Genomic DNA, 14484 nt, shown 5'->3' on the forward strand with positions numbered 1-14484 from the left:
CCTCACCACGACTACACAGAGCTTGAGCCAAGCAGCAATCACCAGGCCCATAAGGGGACAGGGCCAGAAGCCATCCCACCAAGGCCACGCTGCCGGCAGACGAGCCAGAGAGAGGGGAGCAGGGTTGTAACAGCTTCCCTGGAGGGGTCCTACCACGCTTCAAGCAAAGGATCCTCCTAAAACAGAAAGAGTGCAAGGAAGGCGAGTGGACAGCTACCCTCAGAACGGCCTCCTGGAATTCCTGGTTCAACCTGGTTATCACAGTGTCGCCCGGGCATCTCACCGTGACCTCCAAACAGTGAGTAAACACGTTGAAAGACTTCTTGGACTGTGTTTGAGTCATTCTGCGACCTGTGGTCCCACACACATACACCGGGGCCTGGGGCTTGCCTCACTCTCAGGGGGCTAATATACTGACTGCACCCACCATCAGCCCCAGGCATCCCTTAATCTGCAGTGGCGGTCCCCGCTGACCGCAATACTGAGAGTGGCGTCACGACAATCCTAAAATAAGGTTCCCTACCTGTGACCAGACTGTTCCATCCACGTGGAGTCCCTGAAGGTACTGCACCGACACATACTAGCGGGGCTTCACACAAAGTGCAGACAGGATTTCATCTTTTCCCATAGACTTTGCTGGAAAACAAAAACGCATGTGTTTTAGCGCAAAAACGCTGCCGCTAAAAATGCAGCAGAAACGCGGGTAAAATCACAACGTGCGCACATAGCCTTATACTGCAGTGCATATGTTCATTCTTTTTGTCTTTTTTTTTTTTTTTTTTTAGTGCTTTTTCAGGCAGTTTTTAGATGGAGTTCACCTGATAAAGACATTCAGTGCACACACCCTTAGGCTATGTGCACATGTTGCGTTTTTTCTCGCAGAAACGCTGCGTTTTGAACTGCAGCGTTTTCAGTGCCAAATTGCATGCGTTCAGCTTCCCCAGCAAAGTCTATCAGAAAGCCGAAAAATCATAGCACACGCTGTGTTTGTAAACGCAGCATTTTGGATGCCCAAAATTGCTGCGGGAAAAAAGCAGCATGTCACTTTTTTTGTGCGTTGTAGCTGCGTTCTCCACCCATTAAATCAATGATGTGGGTCACAACGAAACCAAAATGCACTTGAACTGCAGTTTTGTTGCGTTCCGCATGCTTTTTTGACAGAGAGCCTTTTCAGTCTCTCTCTTTCAATGTCGGTCAATCTCTGTCTGTGGATGTCGGTGAATCTCCCTCTGTCTGTCGGTCGGTCTCTTTCTCTATCAGTTGGTTGCTCTGTCTGTCTGTCTGTCTGTCTGTCTCTCTCTCTGTCGGTCTGTCCCTCTCTCTGTCCGTCGGTCAGTCTCTCCCCCTCTCTCATAATCACCGATCCCCGGTGCGGCGCTGCACGGCTGTCACATTGCTCCGGCGGCTTTTACTGTTTTGAAAATGCCGGCCGCCCATTATTCAATCTCGTATTCCCTGCTTTCCCCGCCCACCGGCTGCTGTGATTGGTTGCAAAATTGAAGAAAAAGACCGGTACTCTTCTTTATGAATGTAGATTCTTTTTATTGTACAACTGTACAGGCGTCAAATATTATAACGCGTTTCGGCGAAAGCCTTTCTCAAACAAAAGATGATTACTGCATCACAATTCCCACACTAAATAATAAAGGTTCATGGATCTGGTAGGAGTAAACACCCTACTCATTTGCATAATCAAATATATCAATTAACATCTCAAATCCCAAGATCCAATTCAAGTTAACAAAAAAAAAAAACACCAAGAAAAAAGAGATATACTTTTATAAATGCAGAGCATATGAGGGAAAAAGGGGGAAACATCAATAATAATGTGAATCATCAAAAATAAAAGAAACTCTTGTTCATATAAATTATTGCAAAAAAAATGTTTGCCATTTTTTTTTTTTTACTATTATAATTTTTATAATTTTTATCCTTAAGGATTCACATAGCGTCATGAAATTTAAACTAGAGAAACATAGGTTATATTATAGCAACCAAACAAAGTTACATGATGGGGTTACATTTATATGACAGAAAAATACACAGAGAGAATTTAATCGGCGAGTCATTCATTACAAGAAACCACTAATGTCATAGTCTCTATTCAGACCAAGCGGCTGCAGAGATTGCAGCCTGAATATCCAGGTCTCTATCCTCTTCAGCATTGTGGTGCGATCCCCCCCTCGTCTGGGTAGCTGGACCTGCTCCAAGATCTGGAAACGTAGTTGGGAGACATTATGCCTAAATTCAGCAAAATGCTGGGATACAGGTAAGGGTAGATTTTTTTGCCTTATTGTATACTTGTGATTAGATAGTCTCTCTTTTAATCTTTGAGTGGTTTCACCTACATAAATTAAACCACAAGGACATTTCAACATATACACCACAAAACTACTATCACAGGTATAACATCCATTTTTTCTAAAAGATTCCCCTGTACGAGGATGCTGAACTGTCGATCCCTTAATTACACCAGGTCCGCTCTCACTACTTTATCCCTAATGTTCAGAGATCTACGATGAGACATAAGGGGAGGTCTGTGAAAATCTTTAATATTGGGGTAGGAGTTAGATAAAACATTCCAATGTTTCCTCAAGACTTTATGGATGAATACAGACCATGGATAATAAGTGTTTGAAAAAACTAGCCTCTGCTCTTTATCCCTCTGTGTGGATTGTCTGTCTTTCTGCTCATTCAGTAACCTTGAGGGGTAACCCCGCTGTGAAAACTTTATGGACATTTCATCTACTCTTTGTTCAAGCACCTTTGGGTCAGTGACTATTCTCCGCACTCTTTGATATTGTGAGTGTGGCAATGATTTTTTCAGATGAGGGGGATGATTACTAGAAAGAAGCAGGAGATTATTTTTATCAGTCGGCTTTCTATATAGGTCAGTGTATAGATTATGGTCGTCACCCTTAATGACAATTGTATCCAAAAAATTAATTCTGTCCAAATGACAGTTCATTGTAAACTTCAGTTCAGACCAGATAGAGTTAATCTCATTAATAAAGACCTCCAGGGCTCGAATGTCACACCTCCAAATACAAAAAATATCATCCAGGAATCTGCGCCAAAAAACACAGTTCGCTTGAAAAAAAACACCTGAATAAATAAATTCCTTTTCAAACCACGCCATATAAGCATTGGCGTAAGGAGGTGCGACATTCGAGCCCATCGCTGAGCCACAGCGCTGTTTATAGAAGGTGTCCTGAAATAAAAAATAATTCTAATTCAAAGTTAAGGCCCCGTCACACTAAGCAACATCGCTAGCAACATCGCTGCTAACGAACAACTTTTGTGACGTAGCAGCGATGTTGCTAGTGATGTCGCTGTGTGTGACATCCAGCAACAACCTGGCCCCTGCTGTGAGGTCGTTGGTTGTTGCTGAATGTCCTGGGCCATTCTTTAGTTGTTGCTGTCCCGCTGTGAAGCACAGATCGCTGTGTGTGACAGCGAGACAGCAACAACTAAGTGTTCAGGCAGCAGGAGCCGGCATCTGCGGACACTGGTAACCACAGTAAACATCGGGTAACCAAGAAGCCCTGTCCTTGGTTACCCGATATTTACCTTTGTTACCAGCCTCCGTTGCTCTCACTGTCAGTGCCGGCTCCTGCTCTGTGCACATGTAGCTACAGGACACATCGGGTTAATTAACCCGATGTGTGCTGTAGCTAGGAGAGCAGGGAGCCAGCGCTAAGCATTGTGCGCTGCTCCCTGCTCTGTGCACATTTAGCTGCAGTACACATCCGGTAATTAACCCGATGTGTGCTGTAACTAGGAGAGCAGGGAGCCAGCGCTAAGCGGTGTGCGCTGCTCCCTGCTCTGTGCAGCTGCACCCTGTACTCTATACCCTATATATGTACCCTGTGCAGCTGCACCCGGTGTGCGCTGCTCCCTGCTCTGTGCACATTTAGCTGCAGCACACATCGGGTAATTAACCCGATGTGTGCTGTAACTAGGAGAGCAGGGAGCCAGCGCTCAGTGTGCGTTGCTCCCTGCTCTCTGCATGTGTAGCTCCGTGCTCTGGTAACCAAGGTAAATATCGGGTTGGTTACCCGATATTTACCTTAGTTACCAAGCGCAGCATCTTCCACGTGGCGCTGGGGGCTGGTCACTGGTTGCTGGTGAGCTCACCAGCAACTCGTGTAGCGACGCTCCAGCGATCCCTGCCAGGTCAGGTTGCTGGTGGGATCGCTGGAGCGTCGCAGTGTGACATCTCACCAGCAACCTCCTAGCAACTTACCAGCGATCCCTATCGTTGTTGGGATCGCTGGTAAGTTGTTTAGTGTGCCTGGACCTTTAGAGCGAGTAACTCAAGAAAAAACTTTTTTTGCATATCCGAGTAATCAGTCCCATTCAATAGCCACTCAACAGCTCTTATTCCTTTTGAATGAACAATGGAGGTGTAGAGACTACACACATCTAATGTTACCAGTAAGGCTATGTGCGCACAGTGCGTTTTTCGCGACGTTTTTGCGCGTTTTTCGGGTGCGTTTTTGGCCTCAAAACTGCAGGACTTTGCTTCCCCAGCAAAGTCTATGAGTTCATTTTTGCTGTCCGCACACATCTGGTTTTTTTACCTGCGTTTTTGAGTTAAAAAAAAAAAATGGACATGTCAGTTCTTTCCTGCGTTTTTCTGCGTTTTCCCCCCATGCAATGCATTGGAAAAACGCAGCAAAACGCAGAGATCAAAAACGCAGCCAAAAACGCACCAAATCGCGGCAAAAACGCATGCGTTTTTTGATGCGTTTTGTCGACGCAGGTGCGTTTTTGTGCGTTTTTAGCGGCCAAAAAAGCACAAAAACGCAGCGTCAAAAAGACGCAGTGTGCGAACCTAGCCTTAGTCACCCGATTCAACAGATACACTTTTAATCTCATGAAGAAAGTGTGAAGTGTCCAGTAAATATGATGGAGCTGATTTGGTTAGTGGGGTCAATATTTTTTCTAACACAATAGCGGGGGCTGCTAAAATAGAATCAGTAAGGGCGACTATTGGCCTCCCAGGTGGACATTGCAGTGATTTGTGCACTTTAGGTAATGTATAAAGGATAGGTGTAATCGGATGTTTTTTAAGTAGGAAATTGGCCATTTTTTCATCTATTATTTTTAATTCTAAATACCTATTAATAATATTAAGCAGTTTTTTTGAAATATCAAAAACCAGATCACCATTTAATTTCTCATATACCGCTGTATTGGAGAGTTGGGATTTAATTTCCTGAACATAATCCTTCTTATCCATAATTACGACACTTCCCCCTTTGTCTGCAGGTTTTATTATAGGGGAGGGATCATCCATAAGGGATTTTAAAGCATTTCTTTCCTCCTGACTCATATTGTTATGAAAATGAATTTGTCTAGCTTTAAAAGTTTTAGTCAATGATTGTATATCCCTCTCCACTAAATTGACATATGTCTCAACAGGATGATGCGTTTTAGGTGGATTCATATTACTCTTAATCTTAATCCCAAATCATTCAAACATAAAACATTATCACCATTACCTTGGGTGGTAACCGTTTCAGATTTTTCAGTCCCTGCAAAATGCACACGCAGTCTCAACAGACGAAAAAAATTTTTTAAATCAATGTCCAAACCAAAGAAGTCAAAGTCCGTAGTGGGGCAAAATGATAATCCTTTTGAAAGTACTTGTAGCTGAATAGGTGTCAGATTTTTAGATGAGATGTTGAGGACTAGTGATTCTCTCGAGTCTGGGACCTTGTCCGTATTGGATCCATGGCTCCGCCGATGACGGCGTCCTCGCCTAATAGCTCTACTCTGGTTCTTTGCTTCCTTCCTAAAAAAGAACCCTTTGAGGAAGCATTGGAATCGCTGCCCGATCCGGAGGACGGAGGTCCCGTACGACGGAAACCCTGATTGAAGAAGGGTTTGGCAGTCCCAGAAGAATCTTGCCATCTATAAACTCGATTATTTAAATAATCCTCAGTGTCTCTTATAAATTTAACACGTTTCTTCTGTTCAATGTCTTTTTTCAGTTCTTTCTCAGTTTTGTTGATCCTATTTTTAAGCAGATTCAATTCCTCTGAATTTAATGAATTAATAGAGTATTGCTAGATAATATGATATCTTTGACCTGAAAAAAACAGAACCCAAAAGACACTTAAAACATCCTGATGTGAAGAGGGACAAAATATATTATAACTACATAAACCTTTACCTTGCGCTGGGGATGTCAAGCCGCCCCTTCTTCTCTAGAAGGTTGTAAAAGTCCCCGTCCGCTCACAAATTCCAGCCCAATGGCTAAATGCAGCTCTTACACAAACAAGACATACAGGTTTATTAACAAATTATAATATCTACATGTTTATTACTGATTGAGTCACTTTAACAATAGGCAGGGATAAAACGATCGTGGTCGCGGAGGATGCAGCCACGATTGGGCCGTGCAGGAGGGGGACTCGTTGACACCAGCACCTATTTCAGCTGGAAGTAAGTCCAAAAATGTACATTCATCTAAAATATATTGCAGTACACAGACCTGTGAGCCCTCTGCACTGCAATACACGCCACCGGCCAATCTGAGGCCGGCTGCTGACATCGAAGTGCCCATAACGGGTGCTGCATGGCAGTCACATCTTACACCACTTGGTGAGCAAATTGAAGTCAGCAGTCGGCTACTGAAGATGAAGCCGCACGTTGTGGGAGTGGGGGATGGTAAGAAGAATCGTTTGTTTTATTTTTACTTTTTTTGTTGAAGAAGAGAGTCAGAACATGGGACATTATACTACGAGGAGGCTCAGGATGGGGACATTATGACTTGAAGGGTCCCAAGATAGGGGATAATATTATTCCAGAAAGGAGCTCAAGTTGGGGACATTAAACCAGGAAGGTACCAAGGATAGGAACATGATACCAGAAAGGAACTGAGGACGAAGGACATTATACCAGGAAGGGGCCCAAGATGGGGGACGTTACTACGGGAACACCACAGGATGGGGACATAATGGGTACACTATTACAAGAAGGTGCTAAGGATTCAAGACATTATTAATAGAAGGGACTCAGGATGGCGGACCTCACACCAGGAAGGGGCCCAGTTAACTGTATAACTATATACAGTATATATCTGTGTGTGTGTATAAATATATATATATATATATTGCGAAAAAAAAATAAAGGGAACACTTAAACAATGAATCTTTTATTTGGTGTTCCCTTTATTAGGGCGTCACGGTGGCTCAGTGGTTAGCACTGAAGTCTTGCAGCGCTGGGGTCCTGGGTTCGAATCCCACCAAAGACAACATCTGCAGGGAGTTTGTATGTTCTCCCCGTGTTTGTATGGGTTTCCTCCCAAAGACATACAGATAGGGAATTTAGATTATGAGCCCCAATGGGGACAGTGTTCCTGATGTATGTAAAGCGCTGTGGAATATGTTAGCGCTATATAAAACATTATTTTTCTGAGCAGTGTGTATATATATATATATATATATATATATATATATATATATAAATATAATTTATACACACACACACACACACACACACACACATTCAGCTTTATATATTAGATATGTGGAGCGCCCCTGAAAGTCTCAGGGCACTACAGGGAACTGCATACTCAAGGGGATGCAGGACCTACCTCCTTGGACCTGGAATACCAGTGCCAATTCCACCAACACACAACTAAATCCTTGTTCTCCTCTCCACACTGGGCATAAAGTGTAAGGGGATGGTCGCCATGGGGTCAAGTCCCTGGGTATAGCCAGCCTAATTGGAGGGGTCAGTCAGTCAGTCAGTAGTGGGGAGAGAGTCGAATAGCACACAGGAGAGGTGTGCGGATGTGACTGAGCTGGGTCCGTGTAACGGTGACCCCAGAGGCAAAGGATAGAGGTCGCCAGGATGGGTACCTGCATACCGCTGGGACTGGAGCACGCCTGTGGCACAGGGCCCTAGGTCAAATGTCAAGTTTCAAACAGTTTGACAAATACCTACACAGTGAGGACACCTTCACGGACTTCATCGAACCAAATAATCCGGGGGCATCAGCAGTAAACTAGGATTGGGGTTCGGACACTTACCTCCCCGCAGGTTCCGCACTGCCCGCCATATGGAGAAGGAGACTGTACACCAAAAGGGACAGTCGGGGTTCTCAAACGCTCCATTCTATGGGGACTCAATATACAAAGAGTGCTGGGGACAGAGCAACCTGGGTCACTACATTGGCACTGATACTCCTGGGACTGGAGCTAGCAAGCCGAGGGTCCATGTTATTAGAGACTGGTAAAGTTAATCTGGTGCGGTCTCCATCATTATACATCATACATCTCCCAGGAACAGCCCTACCTGCGGAGGGCCTACCACCATAGCTGCCACTATCACCATCCCTGGGAGTACCCACGTTGAGCAGCGGCGGTTCTCCATTCCTAACTGCAACCCGCAGCTGGCGTCACGAACATTAACTCTATTATCCCCTGTAAATACCCCCTTTTATTAAGCGTCCCCAGGGCACAGGACCGGGCAACGGCCACCTAAAGCGACATTCCCGTTTGTAACCGCCCGGGACCGAGTACCCCCTTCCCTGGGCAACACATAATATATATGTATAATATATATATACTGTATATTATATGTAAATATAAATAAAATCTAAAATAAAATCAGCGGAGTCCTGAGTTAAAATCTAAGTAAAAAAAAATAATAATAATAATAGTAGGGGTATAGACTTGAACGTATATTCAAACGTGATAACCAGTACATAAAGATATCCTGATAAATATTAATTAATATATATATATAAATTTCTCATAAATTATAAATAATTAGGCATTTTTATATATTTTATTTATATTTTCATAAATAACTTTTTACAAAGCATGGGGGACATTCTCACATACATATAATTTTCATGTATGCATTCTGAAAATTTACGCATAAACCGTACACACTCCTTTTTGTAACAATTTCTATCACTCATTCGCTGAACTCTCATCCCGGATATTCATTCTTACACCGAATTTCCTGTTATAACACAACATTCATGATTTTTATTCTATTTATTTTTATTTTTTAGGTTTATTAGTAAAATGGCTTACACTCCCCTTATTTTCCACTTTTTTCTTCACTACTTTTATAAAGAAATTTTTCCTTTCTTTATTCTTAATGCAATTTTATATAGCAACACCACCATTTTTTGCCACGAACGTAATTTTTCTTGTCCGTCATCCCGTTCACCCTTACAGGGTTGTGGACAGATGCACTTGTCACTACACTTCTAAGACTCAATACAGGGTCTGGAGCTCAATGCTCCCTTTTTGTTTGTTTTTTTCTTCTTTTTGTTCTTTTTTTCATTTTGTCCTTCTTCTTTTTCTGATTTTTGTCTCAAAAAGCTGATGAAATTTGAAACACTATACCCCAGTGATTTTATAAATGTTTCTCAATATATCACTTGAGAACTTTTATGGCCGGTATTGTAACAGTTGACCATGCCGCCAGTATTTGAAATACAGCAGTCAGTCCTCTGACGTAGCTCCATATGTGTATATATAGAGGTTCTTCCTCCGTTGATTGCATACTGTTCTTTTTTTTGCCCTGATGAAGGAGACAGTGATCTCTGAAACACATTGACCGGAAAAAAGAATAAAGAGATGAAATAATTAACATCAGTTTCCTTTGGTGACAGCGCGGCACGCACCCGATTTCCCTCCTATACGTTATTGCTCTTCTACTAGGGGCTGCGGCTGTCGCCATTTGTAACGTGCATTTAGGGGTTGTGACTGGCACAACCTTAATAGGTGAGTGCAAGTACTATTAATTATTTGTTACCTTACCAGGTAAGACCCTAATTTGCGCGTCTGCTCCAGAGTTATTTCCCTGATTATTAATATCTGACAGGCAGTGATTGATCCTTCATTCTCACCTTCCTCTCTGTTGCACATTCTCATTGTTCCTATATGCTCTCTATTCCATCAGACATTTTTGTCCTTCGGTGGGGCTCTAACATATGTGCACCATTTATTATTTATTTTTATGGATTCCTTTCTTTTTTCATGCTAGCGTTCATTATGCAGTAGTCATTCATGATATTATATCTTATATTTGTGAATCCATTAGGGCTCTATATGTTTGGTGCATCACATTGGGTCTTTTCAGTGCACACTAGGCACCTTTTCTGTTATGCTCTGCTGCCACCTTATGGACATCTTATCGAACTACATTACTTTTTCATTTATTTCAGTGAGCCTGTCATCATCACTATAAGGCCTGTTTCACATGTCAGTGATTCTGGTACGTTTGTGCTTTTTTTTCTACATACCAGAATCACTGACATATGCAGACCCATTATAATCAAAGGGTCTGCTCACACATCAGTGATTTTTCACTGAACGCGTCTCCGTGCAGCGTACCCGCGTGTCTGTGATTGCCGCACGGAGACATGTCCATTTTTTTCTGGCATCACTGATGTCCCACAGACCACGCAGTGGTGTGATCCGTGAAACACGTGCCAGAAAAAAACGTGCATAAGGTTGTCTAAGTGCAATCCGGGCTCCGTTCTCCGTGGTCCGTGATTGCACATAGAGATTAACTCACCTGTGCCCGCTTCCGCTCTCCATGGTGCTGAACGCTCCCGCGGTGCAGCATCCGGCCGACGCTGAACCCCGCAGCAGCTGCTTCCGGGTCGGCTGTGTCGTGCATTCGTGAATATGCACGACAGTAATGAGCCGGCTCAGAAGCAGCAGGCAGAACAGGCTGCAGAGAGCGCCGCTGAAGCCAGGTGAGTAAAAATGATTTTTATTTTATATGCACGTTTTTTTCTGGCATTTTTTCTGCGTGGTCAGTGGGACATCAGTGATGCCAGAAAAAAATGGACATGTGCAGTGAAAAATCACTGATGTGTGAGCAGACCCATTCATTATAATGGGACTGCGTATCTCAGTGATTCTGTTACGTTTAAAAAAAAGCACAAACGTACCAGAATCACTGACGTGTGAAACCGGCCTTATAGTGTTTAGATTTATGTATGTATTATACAACTTCTGTGGATCTTGTATGAGTGACTTTTCTTCATTTTATTGGATTGTTTTAAAATATTGAAATAAAGTCACGCTTCCTATGCATCCTTTTGTATTCTGATTGGCTACTATAATACAGTTTTTAGGCACTGAGATCGATACCAGAGGCATGGTCTTCCGCTTACCAGAGGATAAGCTCAAAAGGCTAAGGGACATAATAGAAGGGTTTAGTGCTGTTAATAAGGTGGCATTAAGATAAATGAAATATATCTTCTCGCTCTTCTCGTTTTCTTGCTGAGTTGTGCCAATGGACAGAGTTTTTTCTAGACATTTGCTATTGGAAACTCAGGGAACCAAAGCTCCTGGACATAGCATTCGAATTACCAGGTCCCTGAAGGCTGACCTTCCGTAGTGGCCGGAAATCATGAACAATTACAATGGGCGTATGTGCTGTAGATCCTGCGTCAGTTGTAGCTTGGAACTTTGTCTTTTCACGGATTTGCCCGTCTCTCATGGTGTTGGGCTATTTTCGGATCAAAGTGGTGTGTCCCTCCTTGGCCCGTATCATGGGTTGTTTCAGGGGCAAATTTAACTCTCTTAGCACTTTTCTCCTTAATTGTGGCCGTTGAATTGAGGGGTCAAGGTCTATCCAACCAGCATATTTGTTGTTTGTCAGACAATTTAGGGCTCGTGCATAGTAATACTGTCACGCTCCCCGACTCCCCTGTCACGCTCCCCGGCTCCCCTGCCACGCTCCCCGGCTCCCCTGCCACGCTCCCCGGCTCCCCTGCCGCGCTCCCCGGCTCCTCTGCCAGGCGTCCCCCGCTCCACAGCCTCCATGCCCCATCACCTGCGGTCCCCAGGCAGCCCGGTCCCCGCTCCCGGCGCCCGTCGGCAACTCTGCTCCAGCCCGGCACTCCTGCCTCCTGTTCACCGCTCCCTGCTCTGGCTTCTGGCACCCGGGCCTCGCGCATGCGCATTAGGGCGCGCGCGCGGTCATTGACCCTCTCTTAAAGGGCCAGTGTCCTCCAACAGGATATTGAAGAATCAGGTACAGGGTATATAGGGGGACCCTTTCCAAGTGGGCGGGGCCTGTTCTTCGTGTTTTGCTAAGCTAGGAGTCAGGTCTCCTTGTGTCTTGTGGTATACTTACCTATCTCTCTCGTAGAGCCGCTCCTGCCTCGCCAACCAGTCCTGATGATACCCGAACCCCGAACGGTGACGGTCTGCCATCCCGTCAGTTCATACCATCTCCGATCCCTGTGGTGACCCGTCTTCTCGCTCCGTTGGTTCCGGACTCTGCCTGACGTCATCTCGGCCTCCGAACCTGAGCTCCGTCACCCGGACTACCTTCTGAGACTCCGTAGTCCCAGGGACTTCTACACTCCACTCCTCTGAACGGACTGTCCTGCTACCCGTAGTGCTCCGGCTACCGGGCACCTTGCCTTCGGTGAGGTGTTCAGCCCAGTGGATTCACCTCCTGGGTCTGCCCGTCCACCTGGCCCTAACAGTAAGAACAGGCCATGGATCCCGCCGAAGCACTAGCGACCCAGCTGGGCACCTTGCAGCAGTAACTCGTACGACAGACCCAGTCCCGCATGCTGGCCTTCATGTCCTCGGTGGATACCCGCCTGAACACGCTGCAAGCAACTGCCACGTCCCTGGCATCTCAGGCTACTACTGCACAGTCCACGGCCACGGTTCCCGTGGTGGCTACCTCGGAAGCTTCTAAACTCCGCTTGGCCTCTCCTCCCCGATATGCCGGAGATCCCAAGACCTGCAGAGGATTCTTAAACCAGTGCTCCCTCCACTTTAAGCTGCTTCCACACCTGTTTGCCTCCGACCAAGCCAAGGTGGCGTTTGTGATGTCCCATCTAGAGGGTGAGGCACTGGCCTGGATGAACCCCTTGTGGGAAAAGGAGGACCCTGTAACCACTAACATCCAGGACTTCCTGCAGGCGTTTAGAACCACCTTTGACGAACCCGGACGTGCCGCTGTGACGCCCTGGGCAAGCCAGGGGTCACAGGTCATTACACCACCACACCCTACACCCCAGTTAGGAACACCACAGCTAACCCAAAATCCTTGTTGCCTTCCTCCAGGAGCTGGTGTCCACACCAGGGGGTGGGCCAGGCGGTTGGCTCTGCCCACCGAGGAGTTCACAGCTCTGGAGGCGGGAAGAACCAGGCAGATCAGTTAGGGAAGTGAAGGAGTAAACAGTGTAGTTCAGTTTAGGAGGTGAAAGTGAAAGGAAGGAAGTGAAGTAGTAGTGGAGCTTAGGAGAAAAGCTGAAGTAAAGTAAAAGTGACAGTTTGTAAAGCCTGAAGTTGGTCCGGGTGTGTGCTCCGGGCTAAGAGACAGCAAGGTCAGCAGACGGCGGTGATTGTCCGCAGGGGTGACTGCTCGGAGGTTACTGGAAGGACCGCGGACGGGTGGTGACCCGGCGGTCTGGAGCAGTGTACAAGGAACAGTCAGCACCAGGGCAGGGGCCTTTCGGATCCCGGCAAGGCTAGGAGTCGCCATAATTTACCAAATCCGTCAGTGAAGGGGACGACTGTCTCCCAACAACCAAGTCCCGATTGAAGGCAACAGTCCGACCATTACAGAGAGACACCGCCACCGCCAGGGCACCAGTTTCTCAGGGCCAGCGCCTGCGGGCAAAGTAGGGCTCCTCCGGCCCATATCCAAGCTGGGGAGCGGGTTACCGGTGGGAACCCATCGCAACCACAACCATCTTAAGGCCCCGTCACACACAGAGATAAATCTTTGGCAGATCTGTGGTTGCAGTGAAATCATGGACATATTGTTCCATTTGTACACAGCCACAAACCTGGTACTGATTGTCCACAATTTCACTGCAACCACAGATCTGCCGCAGATTTATCTCTGTGTGTGACAGGGCCATTAGGTGCAGGACAAAGGGACCGTCACCGTCAACTACTGGGGAAAAGCAAGTGCAGCCGTCCGTGGGAACCGTCTTTCCAGCCGTGTGTTTTACCGAGAACTGTGTCATCGTCTCAGGCTGAGTGAGTACCACAGTGCCGCAAGGCAGAGCGCTGCCCCCGCGTCCCTGCTCCCACCTAGCCCTGCATCTCCCACCTCCTCACTGGGCCCCGGGATCACCAACCCCTACCCACGGAGGGGCAACACAACAACTTGCTGCTCCATACCATCATTCCCGGGATCCCCATACAGAGCAGCGGTGGTGTCAACAAATCCCCACAACCGTGGGTGGCGTCACGGACAATAAACTATATCCCAAAACCCAATCCCCTTTCACTCACAGACGAGGAGCGCCGCTCGAGACCCCCGGGATCCGGCCCACCGCTCGAGCCACCACTGAGCAGCAGCAGCCGGACCCGAGCAGAGGGGTGAGTGCAGTGCTGACACCCTCCTCCCCGCCCGCGACACCGCCGCATCCGCCTCATCACTCCTCAGGCTACGTCAGGGGACCATGACGGTGGGGCAGTATGCCATCCGCTTTCGCACCTTGGCCTCGGAATTGGG

The sequence above is a fragment of the Anomaloglossus baeobatrachus genome, chromosome 5 (genome assembly GCF_048569485.1).
Source record: "Anomaloglossus baeobatrachus isolate aAnoBae1 chromosome 5, aAnoBae1.hap1, whole genome shotgun sequence".
In the NCBI taxonomy this organism is placed as follows: Eukaryota; Metazoa; Chordata; class Amphibia; order Anura; family Aromobatidae; genus Anomaloglossus; species Anomaloglossus baeobatrachus.